Source organism: Falco naumanni, chromosome 13 (genome assembly GCF_017639655.2).
Source record: "Falco naumanni isolate bFalNau1 chromosome 13, bFalNau1.pat, whole genome shotgun sequence".
Lineage (NCBI taxonomy): Eukaryota > Metazoa > Chordata > Aves > Falconiformes > Falconidae > Falco > Falco naumanni.
The window spans coordinates 9,247,582-9,274,846 of record NC_054066.1 but is presented as its reverse complement, the minus strand read 5'-3'; the positions used below and the strand labels follow the sequence as shown (position 1 = coordinate 9,274,846).

At 37.6% G+C, this 27,265-nt stretch overlaps 1 long non-coding RNA gene across 1 annotated transcript in view; it reads left to right on the top strand.

Annotated features, from left to right (window-relative positions):
• Positions 1–13,760: 13,760 nt before the first annotated feature.
• LOC121096592 overlaps positions 13,761–27,265 on the top strand; it is a 40,028-nt gene continuing 26,523 nt past the window's right edge. The window contains exons 1-2 of the long non-coding RNA XR_005830608.1: positions 13,761–13,830; positions 17,241–17,368. This is a non-coding gene — a long non-coding RNA (uncharacterized LOC121096592). The remainder of the gene's footprint in view (positions 13,831–17,240; positions 17,369–27,265) is intronic.

Genomic DNA, 27,265 nt, shown 5'->3' with positions numbered 1-27,265 from the left:
AGATCCTCTTGATAGGACTGACAAACAGAGGATGGGACTCAGTCATGGAATTTGCGTGGTCATTGACAAATTCTGGTCCTTTCAGTACGCTTGTGGCCACTTAGGCCTGGGATCCTGTATTCTTTAGGATACCTCACCTTTAGTCAGTGCCCTTCTCCCTTCCCTGGAGTGAAAGTGTTAAAGGACCCTCTTGCTCACCTTTAGTCTTTCTTTTTGCCTATTGGCACTGTGAGATCTTCAGAGAAGATCCTGGTTTATATTTGGTGTTTGAAGGACTCACAGCCCCAGACAGCCCTGATCTTAGCTATAAAATTTGGTTCTACTAGCATACAGAAAATAAATACCTGGCTGCTGAAGTATGCAGATGAGATGAATCCCTGTGGTCTCTACAGGTGGCCTTATGAGGCAAATGAATCTGGCGAAAGGTAACATAACAAAAATCAGAAAGCTAGTGTAAAGGAAAGAGAGATCTATTTATTTTGCCAAGATTTGTTTAAGTTGTAAGTTGCAGTGCTTTGAAAGCACACTGAGATGGAGCAAGGTACTATTTTTTAAGTGCTGTAGGGTATTCTTCTGATCATTTGAGGAGAAAGCACTACATATTCTAAAAAAAAAATATTGTATCCATTCTTGTAATGCAGGTTCATTAGGCATCAGATTGATTTATTGTATTGTTTCCTTTATAAATTATTTTCATTATGTTTTATCACAGTACATGACTACTGCCCTAAGGGAATATGCAGGAATGAACTGAATGGCAAGCATAATAGACTGCTTTAATTAAAATAGTGTAATGCGTATTTCAGTGCTATTAACAAAAACAAAATTGATTTTGCTTTCTGGGTAATTGAATATATTAAAGCCCAGGTGCTGTTCTGCTGTTCTGTTGTTTAACCCTCTGAGTTCAGCTTCATTTGATGCTTTGAGCAGGAAATTCATTTGTTACCAAGAATTTCAGAAGGGAAATTTTCTTCTTTGCCAGTGACAATTCCATCTTTCTCTTTCCCCTCATCCAGTCCCCCAGTGCACCTGTGTGCTATTACTGAGGAAGAGGAAAGCATAAACATAAATTTCAGTAGTGAAAACCCCTTGATCCTTTCCAGTGACTTTGAGTGAGCTCCAGAGAGTGAGGACACTGATCCAGGACAAAGAAAAGCCCATTATTCCTCTGCACTTTTTAACCTGACGGTCTGTGGAGACAGCAGTAGTCTGCCACCATAATTCCATTAGTTAATGAACACTTCAGGAATTTGTCCATCATAAGAAAGACCCTTTAAAATTACAGTCAATCAATGACACCTACTCTTCTAAGTGGCTTCCTTTTCTCCTTTTTCTCTTGATTTATATCAGCTATGAGTCTTTTTTATTTCCTTTACCCTCCAGATACTGAAAGTTTACCTTTTATCAAGAAGATGCATTATGCTAATGAGTTAAGAGACACAGGCAAAATCAGGTTGATGATTTCTGAGTAGAGGAGTCAAATGAAACCAACGAACCAACCTAGGAAATGAACAGTGTCAGGGAGCTGGGCTACATGACCCATCTGTCTGTGAAAAGAACCGTTCTGCCTAACGGTTGTTGTCGCCCTTACCCTAAATACCAGAGCCTCCTTCACTTTTATGAAAGGAGTTTTCACTTGAAACTACTACTTTGCAATAAATACTGTAAAGAGCCGGATGTTTCTGGTGCAGCTGTCATGCTTCCCTGGTTTTTTATTATTTGTTAGGGTGGTGTGTTGTATTTTGAATAAATGGCTTCCTAAATATTCAGGGCCTGAGACTCTCACACTTTCACCCTTGCCCTCTATCTTAAGGAAAAGCACATCCATCCTTAGGGGTCTTGCTGGTGCAGTCCCTGCAGAGAGTTGCAGCTAGGAAAAGGAAAAGAGGAACATTATCACAGGTGCACCTTTGCTAGTGTCCACAAAACCAGTTGCAGAAGGATCATGGGAAGTGGATGATGCTGGCAGGACTGACACAGCGTTACATTCCTCTGGGAGGATCCCTGAGGAATAGTTGATGTTTGTTGCAGCCCAAGGTATTTGGATTCAAAACTGAGAAGTTTCCCCTCTGTGGCTCTCATCAGATCTGAGGTGTGTATTGCTGATAGCAGAGATGCAGTGGATGTGGAAGATCTTATTTCCCATTTTATGGGGTGAAAGACTGTGGTTTTCTAAGTAAATAGTAAAATTCCCATTGACAAGGACAGAAAATAGTTCACCATTTTATAAACCCTGCCCTATTTCCCAGGCATATGCAACTTTCTAAAAGGAAATGGTATTGTGAAATTAAGAAATAGTAACTGCAATTTTAGTAATTTCTTTTTAAAGAAAAAAACCCAACCAAACAAACCCAACACAATAAAAAAAAAAAACCAAAACACTCCAACCATACTGAAGCAGCATGAACTATTGTAATGTCTGTCTGAGATATATATAATTTAGAAATAAATCAAATAGCTGAACTGAAAAATAAGTCAGAAATGCAAAATAAGGAAAACCCAGACTGCACTAAAAGAGTTACTGCTGATCCATTCGGTTACTCTGGGGATACTCAGACAACACTAATCATCGTGGTAGTCTGAAGGAATTCTCTATAAATCCTATACTCCTTAAGATAAAATATGGGTATCTTCCTTTCCCTATCAAAGGTTTTCTGTTCAAACTCATTTACTCAACAAGAACCTTTTACAAATGATTGTCCTGCTTTTATAACAGAAGAGTAAGCCATAATTAAACTGGTGAGTCATCAGTCCACTGGGTTTCATAGGAAATCCCTTATTACTTTAAAGCACCTGCTGTAGCTGTTTGACTCATTTCCCATAGAAGAGTTGCAGATACAGATTGATTCCAAATAGTTCCCATAAAAGAATAGACCAGTGAACTGGTTTTACATAAATTTCAGTCTTTATAGTTTCTATTTCTATGCAATTAATGAGATCTGGCTGAATCCCCAGTTACTTCTGGGTTGTGATTTATAAAGCACAAGTCTAGATTCAGACTTTTTGAAAATGATTTCCCACATTTCAATGCTATTAGCTCATTTCTTACAGTGTACCTCTCTCATGTTTCTTCTTCTTCTTCAAACTGGTCACCTTTAATCAGTTACAAGATGTGTTCAATTATTAACAGGAGTGTGCTGAATTGTACTGAAAAGTATTCAAATAGTATAACATGACAAAATGACATGTATATTGGCTATTTGTCTATTTCCATAGATGGTTATTAACTATGTAACTTTTCAATATTGTTTAATCAATACATGAAAACAATCTAAACCATAGCATTCTAATATCTGTCTATGATAGACTATAGATATCAGCATCAGATAGAAAAAAAAATTGCTTGCTCATTTGCTGTATAAAATTTTCAGAGAAAAGATTTGTAGGAGCCAAGAGAAATCACAGCAATTAATTTAAATTTAGTGAATAGTTTACATCAGGAAAAAAATAGAGAAGGTATTCTGAAATATGCCCAAATATTACAAATGTGTTAGCAGTTTTAAAAAATGTTTTTAAGGTGTGCTTTAAATAAGCTATAATGATCAAATAATCCTAAATGAGGTGTCATAATTTAAGTAGATTAAAAATGTTTCAGAAAAAAGAAAATGTTATTTTCATAGATAAGAATATTATAGAACCAGGATGAAGAAAGTTTAGCTTTTGCAAAAGAAACAGATCTTCATTATTCATGACCAAACACAGTTTGTATCCTCATTTAGATTGTGGTGTTTGTGTTTAATACAAATACTCTGTAATAAAAGTATAAGGCTTAGAAAATTTGCTCAGAAAATTGCTTAGAAAACACATGTTCTTACTGTGCAAAAAAAGATGTAAGTAAAAAAGGAATTAAAAGAGTTGCATGAGAAGAGGTAAGTTTGGAATTAATACAAATCTAAACAGCAAGCAACTGCCAGGGATAATGCACTACATTTACAAAATAAGGGGTTAAAGACAGTCAGTTTTTATTTAGAGTTTAATTTTATTTAGAGTTTAATATTTCCCTGCAGTTTGGAAGTAAAATAGAAGGGCTTTTTTTAAGGAGTAACATAAAAATAGTTTCACTCAAAGATGTGGTCCGGGAGGTAAACTTTTGCACTTTTTTTAAGTGACCCATGTTTGAGAAGCACAAAAGATAATTCAGTTTGTTCAGAAACACACTCAAACCTTTCCGGGTCAAATCTTCACCTTTGTCAGGGAACATTCCCATTGAAGTCAACCTTTAACACTTTCTCTTCTCAGCCGTCCAGCCCTGGTGTGCTCTATGAGAAAAAAAGTCCTCAGATGTCTGTCTGCAGTGTGTTCTGTGAATAACTGCTACAAGGAATAAAAAGGGAAGGGAATATACTGAGCATCCCAGGTTGCATTAGCAGGCTCACAGCTCCTGGCACCACTGAAAAGGAATTGGAATTAGTTTGGAAATAGCCAGCCTTTAATGTTACGCTTTACCAGAAATAAGTCCTATAACAAAATTGCATATTCACCTCAGAATTTTTAATTTGAAATGCTACACTCTTGTTATTTATCTTTTGTTTGCATTTTTCAGGTGTCAGTCTTGAAACAAGTTATCTGTTTGTAAAGTTCCTGTAGGAGTAATCCTGCTAGTCACACAGTCACAAAGGAAGAGTGCGGTCAGTGGACCATAGACATATCCTATCAGGTATGTGTTCAAACCTTTGCAGTCTTCTTAGGCAATAAAGTCTTCTAGATGCAGATAATTATTTTTTTTAACAAAACTTGCATTCACACAGGTTGCTTAGTGCTCAGCACAATGGGTACCACTCCTTTTGGCATTATTACCTGTTATACATTAACATTTTCGTTATAAAGATCTGTAATCGATGGTCGATAATGTGACCATGACAGTTTTGCTTACTAGACGAGACATATTTTCTACTATCCTGTGCCATTGCTGCGCCTCAGCCTGCCTTTCCTTCTGTCCTTACAAGTCAGCCAGCCTTCCTTCTCTCAAGACTAAATGAAGTCGCAAACAGAAAGTATCTGCTGCTCTCAGACAAGCTACTAACGTAACTTAATTTTCTACAAATAGCATCTGCATCATCTAAGTTCAGCTATTTCTGTCTGCTAATAAGTTGCGCATACTGACTTGTTCATATATAGCTTCTCTGAAGTCAAATCCGCCCCAGCTAAATATGATTTTGAGAGCTGAGGTTTATGCAGTAGTTTTGGCTCTGAACCAGAGCTGGAACTGGACAGCTGGAACAAGAACTGATCTTGCAGTATGTTCAGATAAAGCTTCTGTGAAAACATGTAAGATTTTTCTCTATTAAATGCACACAGAACTGAAAAATAACCACAATAAACCACCTTTCAGAGAACTGAATGAAAAATACTGATTTTTCTATTAGCCTTTTCAGTCAGTCAAGGACAAAAATTCTTCCCTTCCCTCTGTTTTTTAAGGAGAGTGAATTCCAGTCTTGTCTGTACCATTATGGATCAGGCCCTCATGAAATTAGAGCATTAAAATAAATTTACCCAATATTTTGGTAATCCAGTAATCCCCTGGTCCTTAGAGTAGTGGTACTTATGAAAGATATTAGGCCACAGCTGGATTCTCAGTCCTTCTGTTGCATCTTACCAGTAAGATCATTTTCAAATCTTAGGCTAGGAGTCTAGAAAAGACTTGGAGGGTTTATGCAGTTCATCTCTAGGCTAATGTCAGGATCAGCCCAACAAATACGGACATTCTCAGTATTTCTAACACATTTGCCTAATCTGTTCTTAAAGTGGTGGTAGTCTCACAACCTCTTCAGTGTAGCTGAATACCTATTAGCCTTTCTGATAAAATATTTTCCCAGGCTAGCCTGCATCTTGTATATTGAAGTGTTCACTATTATTTTTTATCCCACTACCAGTACAGAAATAACATATATTATCTTCTCCACTGAAGCAAACTACTGTGTCTGTGAACTGTTATGACTGTCCCTTCTTTTAGACAAGCCCAGTTCTTTCACTTTTGCATCCATTTATGTTTTTTACTTTGCTTTGAAATCTCTCTACTTGCTTCATATTTCCTTTTAATACACCCACCAGATATTTTGTGCTCTTTCTTAGGAAATCAGAATCAGTCCAGAGCTTTTATCACAACACCTTTTCAAGCATCCGTTTCATGTCTGGAAATGTTTAAAAACAAAAGATGCAAAGCTCAATGAAAAGCAAAAGTAATAAGAAATAAAATCCTTCATTCCTTTCTTTCTCAAACAATTCAAGGTACATTACTTATTAACTGGGGTGAGAAATCATTCTGATTATCTCTTAATCTCTCTTTCCCTGCTTTCATATTTTTCATCATCGTTGTGAGACTTTCACACCTATTTCAGGCTTTTTTTATCAAATAGAAAGGCCTGCAGCAGTCTAAAGCAGTCCTAAAGGCCCAGATGAAACCACTAAATGAAAATATTTTGGAGAAAGGAGATAGGAGACAGCCCTGTGACACAGGTCTCCTTGTAGTCACCTCAGGAAATGTGAGTCAGGTTGCGTTCAGGATGCTCCCAATGGTGAGGTGATAAATACTCCTCTGAAGACCAGAAGCAGTCAGGGGAGAAAGGACATGTAAATCTGTCCACTCTTCATTATCCTGGCTATTAGTTCTCTCATTGCTTTTAGGAAATACAGCCCAGCATTTCAGCTAGAGTATTCTGACACATAGACAAAAAAATGAAATTATTCAGCTTCAGAAATATGAACCGTAAGTCCTATTTCTCATCCAGTCTAGAAATTCATATGGAAATACATCATTAATTTAATTTTTAGTTGATTAAAATAAATTCTTAGCAGCGCAGAGGTACAGAAAGAATGATTTATTTGCTCATACATGTAGAATAATGTTATCATCTGTTTTATCTGACTGTGTTCTCACAAAAGGCAATTTGCACTGTCCTTAATTAAAAGAGTAAAGAAAATTAGTTGCCCTAACATAATTTGTAAAAGAAGCTTCTTCTTTTTTAGCATATTTTTATGGTTTGGTTGTTGGGTTTTTTTTAGTTCTTCGGTTTTTGGTGGTTTTTTTTTTTTTGTTTGTTTGTTTTTTGTTTTTTTTTTTTAGTTTTTGTACAATGTATATACTCTTTGGAGTGCGGTGGAAGAAGTAACTATTCCACAACCACAGAAAAAGTGGGAGGTATTTAAAAGTGGAAAGGTATGTCTTAGCATTGCATTATCTGGAGGTTTAGAAAAAGGATTCTATTTAAATAAAATGACACAAAGGAGATCTGTCAACATATCTGCGCTCTAGTGCTTCTCTGAGTCATGAAACTCCCAAGCTATACAAAAAAAAGTTACAAATGAGACACTGAGAGGAAAAACACAAACAATTCTTCAAAGATACAGATTCAAATTTTACTTCTTGATAAAATATCATTCATTTCAGGCAAATTACTACCCATCACACTGAATTATGATTTTCTATATTGTGGCCAGTCATAGGGAAGTAGTACAGTGAGGAACTGTGCTTTAGACTACACCCACTGCTTCTGTATTTAACGTACAAATACACAAACCCAATTACACACTAATAACTTATAAAACATTAAATTGAACCCAAAGATAAGATAGGAGACGTGAGGGAATTTGATGAACTGATAAGTACCTCTAGCTACAGCTAATGCCCATTTATCTGTAAGCCTAATATGACGTGACACAATTTCTAAGAGCACTTGCTTTGTTTTATCAGTTTTCTCAGCTCGACCTTCAGCAGATTAACACGGCACCCCTCTAAAAAAACTCAAGGAATGTGAAGAGGAGTTATGTGTGTGCATTAGGGAAAAATAATATATTGTACATGTATTAAAAGCAATAGATTGTTCTCAGGTGTATATTACATGGTATTTTATTACTTCTTGCAGAGCTGGAACATTCAGAGATTTTAATCCTTTTGTTTCGGACCATATCGTTACAACGAATATGCATTTTATTCAAGATTAACCAGCTTTGCACTAATTCACCTTCAGTAATGGGTAAGTAAAACAGAATTCAAAAGTCGCAGTCTTAGACCATCTCACCCCCATTCAAAACCAGATTCCTTTTAAAATCTTAGAAGGGAGAAAAAAACAGTGGAAATTACTTTCTTGAGCTGTGATATTCCTTCTGGTTTCAGCTGCAACAGTCTTTTGTGCTCACCCTACCCATGGCTTTCTGTGACTTCCAGCTGTAAATCTGTCTCATGTTTATATACCAGATTCTTATAAATGTATACATATATCTTGTAAAATGCATTCCTCATAGGAATGGCATTAAACCAAAAAGAGTCTCTTTCCAACTTTATTTATCTTCAGTGATGTTGTATGCTCAGGGTTGACTGCTTTGCTACAGAATATTCCCTAGCATTCATTTTATCTCTTGTAAAGTCATTTTGAGTACACATAGATGCTTCACATGTATAGGATTGTAATAGGATTTTAAAAAAGAACCAGCACTCCCTATCAGAGGCAGGACAGAAAACCTCAAATTATCTGAAAAGCCTGTGTCTTTAGGGAGAAATATTAACAGACCAGCATGGACAGATGATCTGGTAAGGACAGATTCCCTACCCTCTCTGCAAAAGGTGTTGCTTCAATTAAGATAGATGTGTAACCTTACCACCAAAAAAATGTAACTTGACCTATACCCTATCAATATGTGTAATATCCTGTCCTTTAATTAGAGGGGCATAGTTTCCTCTAACATCTCACCAAGGTTAGTCCAGGGTGGAGAAGCCTAGAACTGTCTTCCTCACAGCTCAGATAGATACGTGTTGCAGAATAGCATGGTTCTACGTGAGCAGTAGCAAACTTACCAGGACTGGGCATTTAAGAAGTAGATTTTTGTCCTCTGTAACAAATTTATGACAAGTTTTTGTTCAGAGCACAATGAAATCCATCTTGGTATCATGTAATTTTTCCTGTGCATTCTTACAGACATAGGAACTTTCCCAAATGTTTAGACAGTTTTTGAGGCAATGGCATATATTGTATATTAAGTGATAGTTCAGCTATTTTTTGCAGGGCAGAAGTGTCTCCGGCACTTCTGACAAGTTCATCTACATGAGGCTCAAATTAAAAGATGTATTAGTTCTTCATCGAGGACAACGACTGCAGTTTTGGCTTGAGGATACTGAAGTCGAGCAGGTGGGTGGAATTCTGCCTTTGCCACTCCTCTGTGTATTTGAAAATAAGGGTCTCAATATTGCTCAGAATGGTATGAAAGTTGTTAGCTTTCACTTCTAAACCCCTGAGCCTGAAGGCTGAGTTTCCAGTTTCTTGCTTGAGTGACAACTGAATTCCCCTACAAGCTTATTGTAATATTGTAAATAGAGTATTTATTCCAAGATGCAAAGTAACTACCGAATCATTTTATGCAATGGTAGAAAAAAAAGGAACCACATAATTCAGAGCACACAAAACAGAATTAAAGATGCAGATTAGCCTTGAGGAACAAGCTTAATGAGAAACCAAGTGAATGAACTTCAGACAGGTTGCACTACTTAAACTTCAGCGGTGTTGCTTTTCAAGACAGAGAATTAAAGAATTAAGTCATGATACCTATTTGCCAGTTTACTCTGGCACTCCTTGGTCTTCTGGTACCATGTTACTCACATGTCCATTTATGTCCCAGCCATGTCAGGCAGTTTGTCTTTTACTTCTCCAAAGAATAGGAGGTGAACTAGTGACCATAGAGTAGGTATAAATGTAAAAGACATGCACCTTGCATAAACAGTTTTTATATGTTGATAGAAGTGGTCATATCCTAAGCCACTATCTGTGGTCTACACTAAAACTGCAATGATTTACTAAAGATCAGCGTTCTGGTCTTTGCTTGTAAATGTATCTCTTCCTCATGTGATCAGGTTGAGCCGCTGTGCAGGCTCAAGCACTGTTAAAAGTCAGACAAGAGGATAGAAGATCGCTGTGTTCACTTTTAAAATTGTGGAAAATAAATACAGAAGGAACGATTATTTTTTTCATCAACTCCTGACATGTTGTTGCATGCAAATTCCATTTCAGGTTAAAGACTACCTGACTGAGCCAGGTCATCCACCTATCTGATTTTTCTTGATATTGTGCTGTGAACAAATATAAGGCATCCGAATGAGTGAAATCTAAAACAGGCAGAGTGAAAGTTATGTCATTTCCACCACACACACCCACACACCCCCAAAGCACAATTAGACAGACATCACAAACTGAAACCTTTAAATTCAGTTTAACAATGCATTTGAGTAAGTGGCAACGCAGGAACACGTAGAACATACTGACTTTGCAGGTCTGTTGCCTGGAAATACAGAAATATGGAAATATAGATAACTATTACCACTGTGCTATCACCTCCTGTCAAGCTACAAAGATGCTACTGCAAAAATGTGTAAGCAGTTTCATTGGTGTTAACCCCAGTGAAAATTGAGGAGAAACATCATTTTTGTGCAAGTCTTCAGCAAGTGGGCATCTGTATTGAATTAAAGGTGCTTGACTCAGGTCCCTGCATTATACTGTCTTTTCTGATACACAGTCCAGAAATAACACTCATGGAAAACTGCACCCAGGCAGTGCCGGACTGGCACAGAAAAGCTGGGAAGCACCTCAATCTTTTCCGCTGGGACAAGGGTGCAGTGTGAAGGGAGAGCAGCATGACTGTGAGCAGTAGCATTCAGTATTGCTCTGAACCCCACTGGGTGATCCCAACAGTTTGTTGAAGCTGGGTAACAGGATAGCGTGGTCCTGAAGCTTAAGGGCACTTTTTAATTTTTGATCTGTCTGTGAAAGATAAGAATGTTAGGACTCGTGACTAAAACTTTACTCATAGTTTAAAGCAGATGGTAATGGAATACCTAGAATTTCCTTCTATGGAACCGTGTAAATCGTCTTTTGAAAAGTGTTGCTTTAATAAGCACTTGCACCCTTTAAGCCTGCTCTCATTGCTGTCTTGTAATGCTTTCCGTCAGCTATTGGTGATGACTTTTGGAGTTAAAACAAAGGTATTTAGAGAAACCCAGGACGGAATCTTTTATTCAGCAATAGCTTTGTCAGGTACAGTTTATTTCCCTAATCTTTGTGAGGTAATTGCTTTATGAGGTAATTGCTTGCTAAATAAGTGACCATAGCCCCGGGTCCCTCAGGTTACTGTGCATTGCTCGGACAGTAGATGTCTGCTTACAAATATAATGTAAATTGCATAAATTGAAATAAATCATATTTTATGTGTAACAAACCATAAATATAATGACAACTTTTCTCCTCCAAGGCCAAGGGGAAAATGTGAAGTGTGCAGACAGACTGTATGATTATGTGACAGTGTTTCCTTCTTTGAAGTTCTGATATTCTAGCCCAGAAGAATCCTCTGCCTGCTCTCCACATTATATGGCAGTTGCTTTCTTCAGCTCTTTCCTCCACATGGAAAAAACACTGTTAGAGAGGAAAGTGAAGATGAATCAAGGGACATGGCTCCCAGCCTGTCATATCCAGAAGAGCATCTGGCTTTGGGCTACTCGAATTCATGGTGTGCCTGGATGATACAGAATGACCTTCAGCTTTCCAGCTGGGGCATGTTCTAAGTGGCTGGCGCCTCTTCTCTCAGAGCAAACTCATGTGGTTATAAGGAGATGCCAAACTGAAAAATGTGGCCTTGGATCTGAAGTTTTCCTTAGGGTCTGTCTCTAATTTTGTTAGCAATATATTTAACAAGCTAATTCCCTCACTGTTCCCCTCAGCAGTTAGAAATTTTCCTTGACCTTCAGGGGAGGCCTGAACAGTGCAGTTGAAGGAGGTGGCTGTCTGTCAACATGCTGTGCATGAAAGGTCTTGCCTAAAAAGATATAGAATGGTAGTCTCAATGTAGAAATTCATGTCTGAATGAAATTAACAATGAAACTCACACTTCAATTGGTAGGGTGGCATCCAAAACACAATCACAATAATGTAATGGAAAGATAATGTGATCTTTCCTCCAGATACCTCCCTATTATTTTTTTCACATAACATTTATGCTTATAAATTTAAGGGCATATGGTCTGAAAGGAGAAAGACACAAGACATTTTTAAGATACACCATTTAATTGCAAAACTTCTGAGCATGTTAACAGCTTTTGCGAAAGTTTGTTCATATGTTCACTTGTCAACAAAACCTGTCAGGAAGAGCTGCTGACAGAAGAGAGCCTTTCTGGTTTCTTTCTGACTTCAAGGGTCTCACCTTGAGATTGCTTGTGGGTATGGCCATCACCTGAGAGTGCCATATGTGTTCTGTGCAGCATCACAAGCTGATTAACCCTGTTTTTCAACCCAGATAAAAAGACATAAGTGAAGCCATTCATGCCAAGTCTTTGTTGGTAGATGTGATCATAGTAGATGTGTTTGAGTGTCATTTATTTTGTAGTGTAGAATTTCCTCATGTATCAAGCATTCTTAAGAAACCCAGGATATATCGTGATTGTATGGATTTTTCCCAAGTGAAATGTAGTATTTTTGGGTTGAACAGAGAGGGTCAACCTACAAACCACAGAAGGTTGCATTCATCGAAGTTATTCCTTGAATGACAAAACCAATGAGAAATATTGAATGTCTCACTGACAGCAAGCAAGTGTTTATAACAAACAAACACTTCTCGTGATGCCAGAGTGGTAAAACCCCCCAAACCCTGAAAAGATAAATATGATTACTTCCGTATTCATAACTCAATTCTGAATGCTTATATATTCACTTCTTTCAGAAAAGGCGGACTGTCAGTGTAGACTTGAAAGGGATCTTTGAGAAGCTCATACTCTTTGGGAAGCCTAAGTTACTCCCCTGTTTAAGAGAGGAGACAGGGAATTTCAAAATGCAGATGACACACCAGGGAGGGATCAGGTATTGGGCCAGTGTACAGCATGATGGAAAATACAAACAAGGGCAACACTGCAGGGGGAGCACCAAATGACAAACACTTTCTGAAGTGATGAAGAACAGACCTGAACTTGCAAAATTTCTTCTGTGCAGTAAGATTTGGGGGAAGGTGTAGGTGATAGCTGCTTGGGAAGTCTTGCTGGGAGGTATCTTAAAGCTCTTGTTCAACGTCAGCACTGAAATGCTGGTATCAGAATCAGGGATGCCTGAGGACAAGGACTACACAGGACTCTGAAAACAAGAATATAAAGCAAAATTGAGTATGCTTTTGAATTGGAACCTATTAAGAAAGCAGATCTCAGAAGGGAAAATTCCCATGTGATATATGTGGGTCTTGTCACAGGGAGATAAACTGAAATGTTTTGAAAAATCAGTGCAGAGGACCTATGTCTTGAACCAGCCATCATTGCTATATAACAGTGATCATGTATGTTCTGGCCTTGAAAAGTTCTAAGTATCCACAACCAATTTCACTACAGTACAGCTGTAATTCCTCTAAAGGCTTGTGCTTAATTAATTAGAATGTAGTTCTCACTTAAAGCTATTTCAACATCATCTTTATGTTCGTTTTGCTATTCCAGATCCTGGGTACTCTAGGTTAAATCTGGCACTTGTTACTGAGAATCAATTTTTTCTAAAGTTTACTGTGGGTTTTCCTTCTGATGCAGACATTATGAATGGTGCTGATTTTTTTTCATGTATTCTTACCATTTTTTAACCATTTAACTAAATCTTTTAATTTAAAGAATAAAATAAATAAATAAAATATTGAATAAAACAAAAAAAGCAACACAAATCACTGCTTATTTTGCCTAAGGCTGGCCAGGATACTTTTTCTGAAAAATATAAAAAATAATATGCAAAAATTTAACTGCCTGAATTCTGAATATTTTTCAGGAGCACCGAGGTCTCTAAAGTCAGCGGTGAGAGTGGTACCTCCAGAGAGCTGTTCATCTTGCTGCAGGTAAGTATTTCATTCTACTGGTTATAGAGACACCCTGATAAATATTTTTCAATTAAGGGTTTGTTTTAGTTGCCCAACATAAACATCTAAACCGTTTAAGATGCTGCAGGGCACCCGATCTGCCCCACTGCTGCTGGTGCAGATGTCTGGATCTCCTGTATGCCCTGTGTTGCATCTGCCAGCCCCTCGCAGAAGTTCGTGATACCTTAATGTATCTCAAATGGCATTTGATACCTGTGTTTAGGGAAATGACTCAAAGGCTAGTTATCTAAAGTTATCTGAGGTTAATTTTTGTTTTGGAGATCATGTTTAGAAAATTTCCCCCTTAATGTGTGAGGCTGGCTGACAGTTTGGTTTCACTTTCACACATCCTTAACCTGTAACTGCCTAGGCTACGCGGCTGGCTCTGCCATCATCACAAACACTTATGGACCGTGTCTGTGTCTTGGCCTCACCCATGTGCAGTACAGGATGTAACTACTTTCCTCTTTCATTTCATGTTGCTTGTTTTGATACTAAGCCTTTTGGAGCGAGGATTGTCTTTTAGTTTCAACATGTTACTTACTTGCTAGGTGAAGTTCCTACTCTTGCTTAAAATAATGGGTGTAATATTGTTAGACTTTATAGAAAACTGGAGGAAATGTATTTAAGTAACTGGAACAGAATACAAGTGCTTTTTGCTTGCCTTTTTTTTTTTTCCCTAGGCCAGCCAGAATTTCTTCCACATCTTCATTATGTTTCCATCAGGTTGATGAATATAAATATTTTATTTACTTAGCATTCTGCCCCACATAGTTTTATAGAACTAGTCAGTTGGTAGTTTTGGCAAGCCTAGTTCTAATTATCCTGGCTTCATCAGGAAATAAGGAAAATATTTACAGGAAAATTGCTTAAATACTGTCTATCCTACTATTGTCCGGATGGGAAGAAAATCATGGTTTTTATATGTACTTGTTTTTATAAATACTTACATAACACATCTTTAATAATAGTCTGTTCCACGATTTTGGTTAAGAAGTGAAAACAGATAAAAAGACTGATGGGTACTTAACTACTGAAGTCAACATTTAAGCAAAACCGAGATCTTTGTGCCATGGGAAGATACCAACTCTTTAGCATGCATATTTTAAGCAACAACATATAGTTGAAATTTGAAAATATTCCATGAAATAAAAAAAAAATTAGAATACTTTTCATTTGAAACAGAATAGAAAAATTGTACGTATCTTCACATTAGTCTTATTCTTCTCTTATGTCCTTGGATCACAGTTAAAACAATCTTACTGTAATAGATAGAGGAAAATCTATGGTAAAACCTCTATCTAATCACTTGAGGAAAACCAGTAACTCAGGAAACTATTTCTGCCTTTACTTACTGTTTGTAAAATTCTAAAGACATATTGACAATGCTTTCGTGCATGGCTTGTCTCCTAAAAGGCCTAAAGCCCTTGGGATGTCTTTGCAATGCAAAGGGATAAACTTCACTTCTGATCTTGTTTAGGTCAGGAAGATTAGAGAAGGTCTCAAATGAGATCTTAGGTAGCCTTCTGGCTCAGGTGCGGTGTAGATGAAGGATAGTACTTGTGTTCGGTTGTCTGCAAACTGAGATGATGCATCACTGTTTTCACACATAATATATAACATCACCAATACAAAGAAAGGCTTTCCATTGATTTCAGCAGCCCCTGAACCCTCTTCTCAAAGGGAAGGAAAAAAAAAGAGAGAAAAAATTAAATAACCTGTGGCTTAAAGTTACTTCAGACCATAACCACAGGTGTACACAGAGGTGCATTTTAGAGTACTGAGACACCTATCTGAATTTTTATGCATCTTTTGCTTTTCTTCCAAAAAAAGTGGGTCTTTCTAGCCTAAAGTGTCATGGGATCTAATCACCCAGATGGTTCTGCAAATGCTCACTTGCTCTTTTCACTGGGGTGAGAGTCATGCCTGGTTAGGCAACTCAGACAGTTCTTGGACTTCTGGTTCTTGGTCTTCAGGTGTTCTTTCCACACCTGCCTCTCGCTGCCCATCTGGGTGGTGGTTCGAAGCTGCACAGATCCTTCGCAAAAATTTTACCTGCTGAGATCAGCACCATTTCCTGATTTTTCAGCACAGGCCCCCGCGTTCTGATCATGCTTGAGTTTTGAAATCTAATTTGCTGTATAGCACAAGCCTCACTGACTATTGTAACAAAAGCCTGGTATTTAAGTAAATGAATTGATAATTATTTCTAATGTGCAGCAAAGTATTTACAGGAAATGTGGATTGTTTTCTTTATTGTTGCTAAAATGCTATTTGAGGAATCTAGCAGGCACTAATTTTAATTAGGAGGATATTATTCAAGACTAATAAAATGCATGAATAATAATATTTTTTCTGTCATGAATAAAATGTATAAAATTTTGTGTTTGATCTTTGTAACAGCCTTTTTCCTTTCAGATGTGCTCTTAAGCTACAATTTGGTGCCACCTATTAATTTGATTAATAACTCAGTATGTTCATTTTATTTAATTTCTCCATTTTTGCACAGAATAGTCAGCTCTCTTATTCAGAAAAATGAGCTAATTTGAAAAAGCAAGAACTAATTTCAGACAAATGCTTCCACAAAATCATTTTGTAGGCTTGTGCATGCCCTATTTCCAATGACTTAACAATCACATTAACTTTTTGCTGGCTCCATTGCATTGCTGGACAGGCTGATAGGATAATATAGAGATGTTGTTCATCTAAACCACGGTACAGCAAAGCAGTTAAGCATATGAATACCTCAAACATATCTATACTTCACTAAAATCAATTCAGCTGCTCACAGGTTCACTTTTATGTATGCTTTGTTGGACCGAAGCCACAATTACCAATCTACTAGAGTGGAGCTTAGTAAAATATATTGAGAGGAACCATCTCTGTGAATAAAACTAACCGTTTGGGAATGTGTTAACTATAAAATGACTACGGTTTAATTTTCTCTATCATTATAAGGAAGGATATTAAAAAGTCTTTGCCACAATAGGCTGAATAGTAATTCTTGGCTGACTTCTGAGAAGACTGACCACATAACTCACCTCTGTGGCCTTTCTAGGGGTGCCTGTTCTCAGTCTTTTGGTCCTTAATTTTAACATTCTGTCTGTCTCTCTTGACATCACTCTCTGGATATAGGTGACATCTTTCTGAGACCTCTTAAAAGGTCTGCTGTTACTCAGTCTCTCAGAAATTATTTACAAACCTTGATGCTTTCATTCATGAGAGTCACTTGAGAAAGAACAAAGCTTTTCTTGCTTGCTTACCTTGAGGAGGGACATGGCAAACCAGGATCTGCTAATGCTTTATGGACCTTTTACTATAGTATCTCTTCTTTTTCCTAATATTACAGATGTTCCATTACTGCTGTTAATATCTTATTTATTAATTAGAATTCTCCTGATCTTCCAAGCTACCATCCATAGAACTGGCATGCAGGCATGGAACAGGTGCACTGAAACAAAAAGCAAGTGTAGCAGCAGCTATCCAGTATGCTACTTCATCATGAACTACAGTAAAGGTAGGAACTCTATGAAGAAGACTGACATTTAAACTGGGTTGTAAATTTCTTATTAAAAATTGTTATAATTTAGGTTAAATTCCAATGCTATGGCTGAGATCAATTTTATATATTTTTAAGTGATCTGCTGATTCCTAGTACTCAGTATGCACTGAACATTTACTATGTTCTTCTTTTCCTGTGATTCTTCTCCTCTCTGAGTTGACCTGTAACTTGGACAGGCCTCTCAGATGTCACACAGGTGTGTAGTAATACAAAGTAAGCGAGTTAAGCAGATTTCAAATAAATGAGAAAAATAGAAATTACTTCCACTACATGGGAGTTGAATGCTCTGGAGGGTCTTCAGTCGTGCTTCTTTAGTGGACATAAAGGACAGCACTGAAATCTATACTGAATAATACATTAAATATTTGGTTTAAATCAGAGGGCATGGGAGACAGCTCACAGAGAAATACCTATAATACTACTGCTCTTCTCCAGCATAGAAACTAATGAAATTCATTAAAAATGAATTCTTTGAATTTAGTAGATCTTAGGTTTCTATACATCTTTTTAACTAGACAATTGCATCCTCCAACCAACTCTACCTGTACTTGAGAAAGCATCATAATGACTCCAAGACCAAAAGGATCATTATATCACACTCTATTACATTTCTGAGCTAATCTGCAGTATAATTTTTGTTTGGTTGAGATGGTTGGGTAAGCAGAAGAAATAATACATGAGCTGGCAAGGTTCAGAAGTGTGTATGTACTTTCTTTTATAAGAAACAGGTAGCAGTGCCACCCTGCCTGTGGTGGTCATTCCTTTTCTCTCATCTGTTGATGTTCATTTCTCATGGGGCATGCTCAGTTGAGTTAGAGTAATATCATCAGTGTAGGTCACCTTTTGTGTCTGGGCAAGTGGAGAAAGTTATGTTCTTGCTTCATGCTACAGTAGTTAGAGAGATGTTGACAAAGTTCAGAGCCTGGGTGACATTTATACATGTGGCTCCTGTCTTCTGCATGCATGGCCAGATCGAAGCCTCTGGAGGTCTGACTGCAGAGGCAAACCATGGGTTTGCTCCATCAAGCCCCAAAAGGTGTTTACACATCTATACAAGAAGAAGTTTACAGACAGGGTAAAAATGAAGACATAAAAGAGCATCTTATGGACTGAAATCAGCTTCTTTCCATTTACTACATGTATTATCTTTTACAATAAGGTTGCCAGGTTTACAGATAAATTTTTTCATCCTAAAGAAGCCTGGAAAATTCTGTTAGCAGAAGGGTGACCTCCTTTAGAGTTTATGTGATTGAAAAGTTTTAAATAAACCATAATTCACTCCACCATAGCTCATATATTTCCATTTTATTTAATTTAAAGCAGTGTGGTTTATAATCAATGAAGTTCTCTTGCTGGAGAGAAGGAGGTTTTAGCTTCAGAACAAATACACAGCATATTTTCATTTCCTTAATCTTGTGCTGTAGGTGGTCAGTTCAAATTGCTGCATTTGGCACTGGAGGTTTGTTTAGTTTAAAGCCAAGTGAAACAGACAGAGAATAGCTAAATTGAAATATTGAATTTAATATGTTAACTATTATGCTGCAGTTTATATAATATCAGTGTTCCCTAGAGTTATATATTATTGTTGTAATGTTCTTTGACACATATTGATATGAACCAGAAGTGATTAAAGGCCAGGTAGAAACATTGGGTTTGCTCTTGTGGAAAAAAGTTTGAAATACAGTATAAAATTAATGTGGCTGAGGGAGATGCTGCTGCAGAGGAACGGTGATGCAGTGACAGTGGCTACACGTGGCTTGATAGCATCATGGCTGGTAGAGTCATAATTCACAGTTTGAGACAATAATGCCAGGATTACAAATGGCTCCCAGCTTTTTGTTTACTACTGACACAGATGCTACTTAACTTCCTTTACAGAAAAGAAAGAGAAGTATTTAGATAAGGACAACAGTTTTTGATGTCATTACATTATCTCAGGAATTTGGGAGTGCACGGTGACAGGGTCATATTCAGTGGCATCCAGTTCAACACACAACCGAGCAGTGAGGGTGAGCAAAGCAGTGCAACAGCTGATCGTTGTTGATAGAGCATAGAGTCCCCCTAGGAAAGAAACCATTACATCTTATTGCAGTAGAGCACTGGCTACTCTTTGTGATGTGACCATTAATTAGCTTAGTGTTGTGTGGCAGTCTTTGTCTTTTCTTGCACTTAGTATGTTCTGTAGAACACTGCCCAGTTTGTCCCGTGCTGGGGGAACTGCAAAAAAGCTTTGGTAGACCGAGCTCTGGGTCGCATTTCAATGCCTTTGGATGGCCAAGCCCTCGCACACAGAAAAAACTACATTGATCTATTGATGTCAATGTAACCGTGGTGCCTCTGGGAGCTGAGAACCCAGCACAGTGTCCATCTTTGGTGATCTTCCTTTAGCTGTCATGCTAATACTCAGTCTTTTAACAGAGAAGCTGTTCATTTAATGTACTCTAGCAGGTGAGCTCTCACTGACCAATTCTTCTCAAAAAACCTGTATTTTAGAATTGTTTTTTCACTGCTACTTATATGTAGCAGTGACTCTATATTTGAACTATTTGTTCACACCTAGGGAATTACCCTGCTTTAATACAAACCTCAAAACTGTCCTAGCACACTGCAAAGGTCACAGACACAAGGGAGTTTTTTCCCCTTGAGCCTAAGCAACTGTAGGCTTAACACGGGCTTAATGGGGGAATAAAAAGTACATCCTGGCCCTTTTTTTAAGGAGAGCCTTGCGTGGTTCATTCCTGGAATCTTGATGTATGTCTCACAGATATAAAACTGTTCAGGAAGTTCATAAAATGGAAGAAAGCACAAGATGAAAATAAGCAAATTTGTCCAAACTTACTCTTAATAACAAGTGTTACTTTTACCTCCAAATTTATGTCACCAGAACTGTAGCATATTATTCTATACTTATATTATCATCTTCTCAAATAATACTTTTCTTTAAAACCAAGGGTGTAAGTCCACTTACTCTGATTTTAAAGACAAAAATTCTCATCATGTTCAATGAGAGGAAGACTAAGCCCAAGTTTGCTCTTCTGAATCATTAAAATGTTAAATGCTATAAAGCTTTTATTTTTTTTGACACCTAAGCAGAATAAGTAGATGAGCAAATGATTTTTCCAGTTAGCTAGAAAAATGCTTGTCTTTTTAATATCTGAAAATGACAGCTTTGCAGTTCTATTCTCATTTTATCCATCATTTTTAATTGCAGAGTAGAATGCAACTTTCTCTACTGCTTGTAATCTCTGTGGTCATTTATTCCACTGCAAAAGGGTGAAAAACACCCCACCTACTCAGTGTTGTTTAATTCTTAAGGTGACTTTTCATTCATTTTTGTTATGAAAATAATGAGTACCTAATATTATTTGTAAATAACTAACAAGAATGTTAGGTTCATTTTAGACATCTAGCTCTGTGGTGGGGGAAAAAGTGTTTTAGAACCATTGATGGATTTTTTGTTACCCATAGAGAATTCACATATATTTGTCAAGATCACACACTGTTATTATTATAAAGACATTTTTTGCTTGCTTTCCTGTTGCTTTTGCTGCTGTTTTGGTGTGTAGTATTCAGTGTTTAAATGCAGCGGGTTGGGCACTTCACATCATTCCCAGTACTGAGAATTAAGGACTCTTAATTATACCTAAGACCTATTATTGCTCTACTCTATGATATTAAGACATCGCTCTCTGCTACCTTGTACTTGAATAATTATAGAATCATGGAATATTCTGAGTTGGAAGGGAGCCATGGGGGTCAATGACTCAAACTTCTGACTCCACACAGTGCAACCTAAAAGTTAAACCACCTATCTAAGAGATTAGCACCCCTTTCTGCTCTCCCTTGTGAGGAAGTTGTAGACCACAAATGAGATAACCCTGCAGCCTCCTCTTCTCTGAGCTGCACAAACCTGGTATCCTCAGCTACTCGTAAGTCATGCCCACTTGTCCTTTCACCACTTTTTTTTGCCCTCCTTTGGATATATTCTAATTATAGATACATTTTAATATTTTTATATCTTTCCTATACTATAGAGCCCAAAACTGCACATAGTACCCCAGTTGAGGCTACAGCAATACTGAGTATAGTGGGATAATAATTTCTTTTGACTGGTTAGCTATACTGTACTTAACGCATCCACGATACGGCCCTTTTGGCCACCAGGGCACATTGATGACTTATATTGAGTTTCCCATCAACCTAAACCTCTACATCTCTTTCTGCTCTGGAGAGCAGGGCTGCACTCCAGCCTCTTGTCCCCTAGTCTGTAAGTGCATCAGGATTACACCACCCCAGGTGCAGTATCCAGCATAATTGCTCTCAGTAGAAATTGTTTTCAGTAGAGATAAGCAAAGAGTTTTACCACATCAGTTATCTTCATTAGTTTACACCAACCAAATTATGGTGAAAATGTCTTCCTGAGCTGTAGAACAATGGAGAATGATGCTTACTGTGAGCATTTTGCTTTATAACTCCCAGCAAGCTGAGTGTACCTGTTAACTGCTGCCTTCAGATATTTATTGATGAACTCGTGTTATCTCATTGTTATCCTGCCATAAGAATTCCTTTCTTCAGGATAAACCACATTTTTCTTTGTTAAGCAAGTCTAAAAAAATAAATAGAGCAAAGATGTTTTTCTAATGGGTATGTTATGATAATGAGTTTAAAATTCACTGTAAGTCATGTTGTTGATGTCAGTATTATGAGATACCCTATAAATGAAATTGTATCATATTGTAAATCTGTCCAGTAGATCAATAGATATTATGAAGAACCAAAATAATTTATTTCATCTTCTTCTTAAATGGAACCCTAAGTGGTCTGACACTGGATTATTTATTTGAAACAATCTTTAAAGAGAGAGTTTCTTTTTTGGATAAGATGATAAAAAAGGAATCAACAAAGAGATAGCTGAAAGATTAATAATTAACTCTTTCTAAAGCTTTATAGAATGACAATTTTACAGTAGCAGGAGAATATATGAGGGAAGAAGGGGGATTGATACTATGGCATTTTGTATATTCTTTGTCTCAGGTACTAGGTCTCCTGGTGTGTTAGTGCTGAGACACTGCTAGCTTCTGCTGGAAACAGACCAGGCCACGAACTGAAACCATAATGCAAAGATTGCATTATTGCTTTGGGGTTTTTTTCCTAGCCATGAAATGTGTGCCTATATACACATATGCTTATCATGCCTGAAGAACAGTGCAGACTGATCTAACCTAGCTGTTGGTCACTACTCTTGTAACAGTGTCTGTAGGATATTCCAACTGATTGTTTAGCTGTTTAAACAAGAGATTGAGCTAACATTTGGTAAATTCGACAAGTAGCATAAACTAACTGAGCAATATTAAAATTCTCTTTATACCTTCTTCGGTCTGAGAGAATTCATGGAGAAGACCAAGAAACTTTTAACATTTTATGCCAGAGTTTGATGTCCAATTGACTTTAAGGCAGGATTGTGGTGGGGCTTTTGGTAGAATGCATGTGAACTCTGCTGCTGGTTAAATGTATTTGTCATGTCAGTTCAAGCAAGTGATAATTACATAGCCAAACGGCTACCTACAATATCTTAAATATCACAGGTATACCTTCCTATGCCGTTAGCCAGTTAGCCAGCAAAATAATTTTAGACATATGAGCTATAATTACTGTATTAGGCCAAAGGCTGCCACTAGATTAGATCTCAGACTGGCAAGCTACTGGTACAGCTTGCTGAAATGAAATAATTGTTTTTGGGAGATAATTCCTTTTAAACAGCTCTATTTTAAGATCTCTGAGATTGGGTGCTTGGCCCAGAAGTAATTTGAAATTATCTAAACCATTTGTAATTTCTCTGTACTTTGGCAGCAGTGTGATAAACATATGATTCTTGGTAAGTCATAGGATACTATTGTTCTGAGATATCTTGCACTTTTTATTTCAAAAAATCAGATCATTGTTTGTTGGCATTTGAACCGAATATAGAGTACTAATTTGTACCAGAAGAGTACTGAATTTAGTTATTGAATTAGAAGGCACCTGGCTAGCTTTTACTTATGTGCATACATGTACAAAGCAAATTACATTCTAAGAAAACTTTTCACTTTTTATCTTTTTCCTGGAGTTGCAAGTGGGTAGGAAAACAATTAGAGTGTTCACAGTCCTTCCGGAAGCGCACAAATAACAGCAAGTTGGCTGCAGAAACTGAAGTATTTGGGTTACTGTATCTTGTTCTAGTTTATTTTTATTTCCATGGTTCTGAGCTAGGAATTATCTTTGCCCGTTCCTTCCCTTACAGTTTGTTGTTTCTCCAGGCTGTGCTTAATCTGTTCTTTTTCTGTTGAGACATCTATCATATGATGTCATATCTCCATTGTCTCCTTCTTCCATTGCTGCAAGATCCTCATCTCCGGTTTCCCTAAATTTCAAAGTCCTGTTTCCAAATCATTTAAATAAACCTGTACTTAAAATATGTCCCTCAGCAATTTTCACTTGATCAGCCTGACCCCTCTGAACCATGAATTACCCTTGCTTTATCAAATCAGGTTCAGGCTTCCTGCCTTTATCTTATGATATCTTAATTCTTTCTTTCTGCAATATGTCTGTTTCTGTATTCTAGATTGAGATTTATTAGAAGTATTTAGGCATTGTCAGATGAAAGAACATGTCTGACACTGAGAGCAACAGTCATTCGTTCTCCTCATCAGGAGGACCCACAGTCCAGCCTTGCAGACTCTCTCCAGGCTCACACCTTGGATTCTCTGTTCCTCTGTCCGGAGCCTAGTTCCTTCCCCTTCAGCCTAAGGGCAACAAAATTCAGTGCCATCCAGCCTGTGGAGACAGTTTGCAGTGAAATGGAACACTGCTCCACCAAACAGCCTCTTCTTTCATTTCCAACAGGATTTTTTAGGGTTTTTCCAACCAAGTGAGGAGGTACAATTTATGAGTAAATTATAAAGCCAGAGAGACTGCTACAGACCAGCGATGGCAATTCCAACAAAGAGCTAGAGCTAAGTGGAGGAGTATCCCATTTTATGTGTTTTTAATCTGGCTTTGAAAATCTTTTTGCATCACTCTGGAATGAAAGCCAAGTGTGCAAAAGCTTTTCGCAAAACTGGGACTTTGGCAAAATGATCGTGTTTGGCCCAAGAAACTCAGGTTTTCCATCTCATCTTCCAGGAAGCCTATTCTAGAGTTTAGAAATAAACCTGTCAAAACTTCATCAGTCAGTATTTGTTTCCAAAATGTTCCAGTTTTGGCAGAATATCATTTGGAGCAGAAAATATTTAATTGAAAAAATTCTGACTAGTTCCATAAATGTCATTACATTCATTAAGTACATATGTAACAGCAGCTGAATTAGCTGTTTACACACATCAAGTCATCTGAAATATTGTGAAGCCAAACAGGGCTCAAGGGTTAGTTGAGTAACAGTGTCATAAATTTTAGTAACCCTTGATCTTAACTTGATGCTCATTATAACACGTCTGTGAACAAAACTAATTGAAACATCAGGAAATGGTCAGAACGCAAATGAAAAGCATTAGCAAAAAAATTAAAAGCATTTTAATTAACTTAGAATAATGCATTAGTGTGACTAGTGAACTAAATTGCTATCCAAGTCCTGACATACTTTTTTTATTTGAAACCATAACATGATTATTTATCAAATTAATTCATTTTCTGTTGATAGTAATATTAGCTTTTAAGTTGCACATGAAGATGTAAAAATAGTTCAATACGAGGCTTTAGGGGTCATCATTCCTAAACCTCTAATGTTATTGTAATCAGGAACATTTTCAATGAATATAATTAGACTGTATGTGTGATAAAATATATAAAAATGAAATTAAAATTAGACTTTTTTGAAGTTTTTGTACTTTATCTTATTTTACTGCTATCTCATGTAAAAGTAATCAGTCTTCTGAACCTTAAGTTAGGACATGTGAAGAAATAATGGATGCTTCCCAGAAAGTTACCATTGTATTCATATGTAATTTCTTCTAGTTTCTCTCTGGGGTGTGTGTGTGGGGTGTGCATGTGTCTGTGTGTGTGGGGTGGTGGTGTGTGTGCACGCGCACGCACGCCTGCTCATTGATTCCATCTGTCAGCTCCTGCCTTTCCATCTACCTGAAGACTTACAGACTTTGGTTGATATTCTTTCCTGCATGACCAGGATGGTGTGTGATGGTGCTATGGCAAATGCATATAAATAAGATGGCCTGAAGAAGCTGGCAGGAGCTTTCTACTCCAAACTCAGTGTATATCTTTCCTTTCCATGCTTTTGAAACTAGTATTATGCACAGTATAACTGGGTTTTGTAAGCTATATTGCATTACTGTTTATCTATGCACCATATGATACCAGAGAATCACTTCCTACCTGGAGCTGTTCTTTCAAACTTGCCAAGCACATTTCACAGAATCAGAGAAGCAGAGAATGGTAACTGCAGCTGAGGGTGCCCCCAACCTTCATATCCCCAACCAGACATTTGCCTGTGAGTACAAAGTCCAGGAGCACACCTCATCTCTTCAGTTCCTCTACCACCTGCATCAAAACGTTACTATCAAGGCTCTGCAGGAACCTGCTGGACTGTGTGTGCCCAGATGTACTGTCTTTCCAGAAGATACCTTTGTTAGTTGAAGTTCACCGTGAGAACCAGGGCCTGTGATCATGAGGCTACCTCCAATTGTCTGTAGAAGGCTTCATTGACCTTATCTTTACACCTTCCCTTCAACTAATTCTATGCTTTGATAAGATCCCCCCAACAATTTTCTTCTCCAGACTAAACAGCACCAGCTCTCCCAGCCTTTCTGCATAGGAGTGATGCTCCAGTATCTTAATGAACTTTGTGGACCCTCACTTAAATCTCTCCATAACCCTCCATGTATGTCCGTATCTCTCTTGTACTGGGGAGCCCAGAACTGGACATAGTATTCCAGGTATGGTCTCACCAGTGTTGAGTAGAAGGGAAGGATACTCTCCTTCAGCTTGCTGGCAACACTCCTTCTAATGCAGCCCAGGATACCATTAGCCACCTTTTTATCGCAAGGACAAATTGCTGTCTCCTGGTCAGCTTGCTATTCACCAGGACCCTGGGTCCTTTCCTGCAAAGCTGCTTTCCATTCAGGGGGCCCTCCATCATATACTGGTGCTTGGGGAGGTAGAAGGTGTAGAACCTGGCACATCCCTTTGTTGAACTTTGTGAAGTTCCAGAGGTCAGCCTAGTTCTTCAACTTTTGGGGGTCTCCCTAGATGGTAGCATGAACTTCTGGTGTATCAGCTACACCTTCCAGTTTTGTGTCCTCAGCACACTTGCTAAGGGTACAGTCTGCCCCAAAACCTGGATCAAGTTGCATTTCTCCCCTTGTACAAACATTTAAGCTATTTTTTCTGAACTTTTTCAAACCATAAATTAAAGTTTGATATCCAAGGTTTAGTTTAGAAAGTCACTTCAAGCTTTGGAAACCCATATCTGCTATGCGGGCGAAGGAAAGATATAAAGCAGGTGCTAGAGGGCTTGCACTTGTCCTAATTTTCGGCAGTACGTGTACACCTTTATAAATACTGGGGAACAAATCCAGTCACTTTGTTATCACTGCTAAATACTGACTCAACTACTTAATTATAAGCATTCAAGGTTGACAGTTTCAGTTTGGATGTTTATCTGACATAGATGAACTACTCTCTTAGTTATGCAAAATAGGTCCAAGTTATATAAAATAGGTGCAAAGATCTTGGAAGAAAAATTTCTTTAGTTAGCATTTTGATGTTTGTACTTCAGTTCTGGCTCAGGAGATTAAAAAAGCACATTAAAGAAATTTAAATGTAAAAGGTTTGTTTCGCATCGTAAAATTTCTGTTTGGGTTT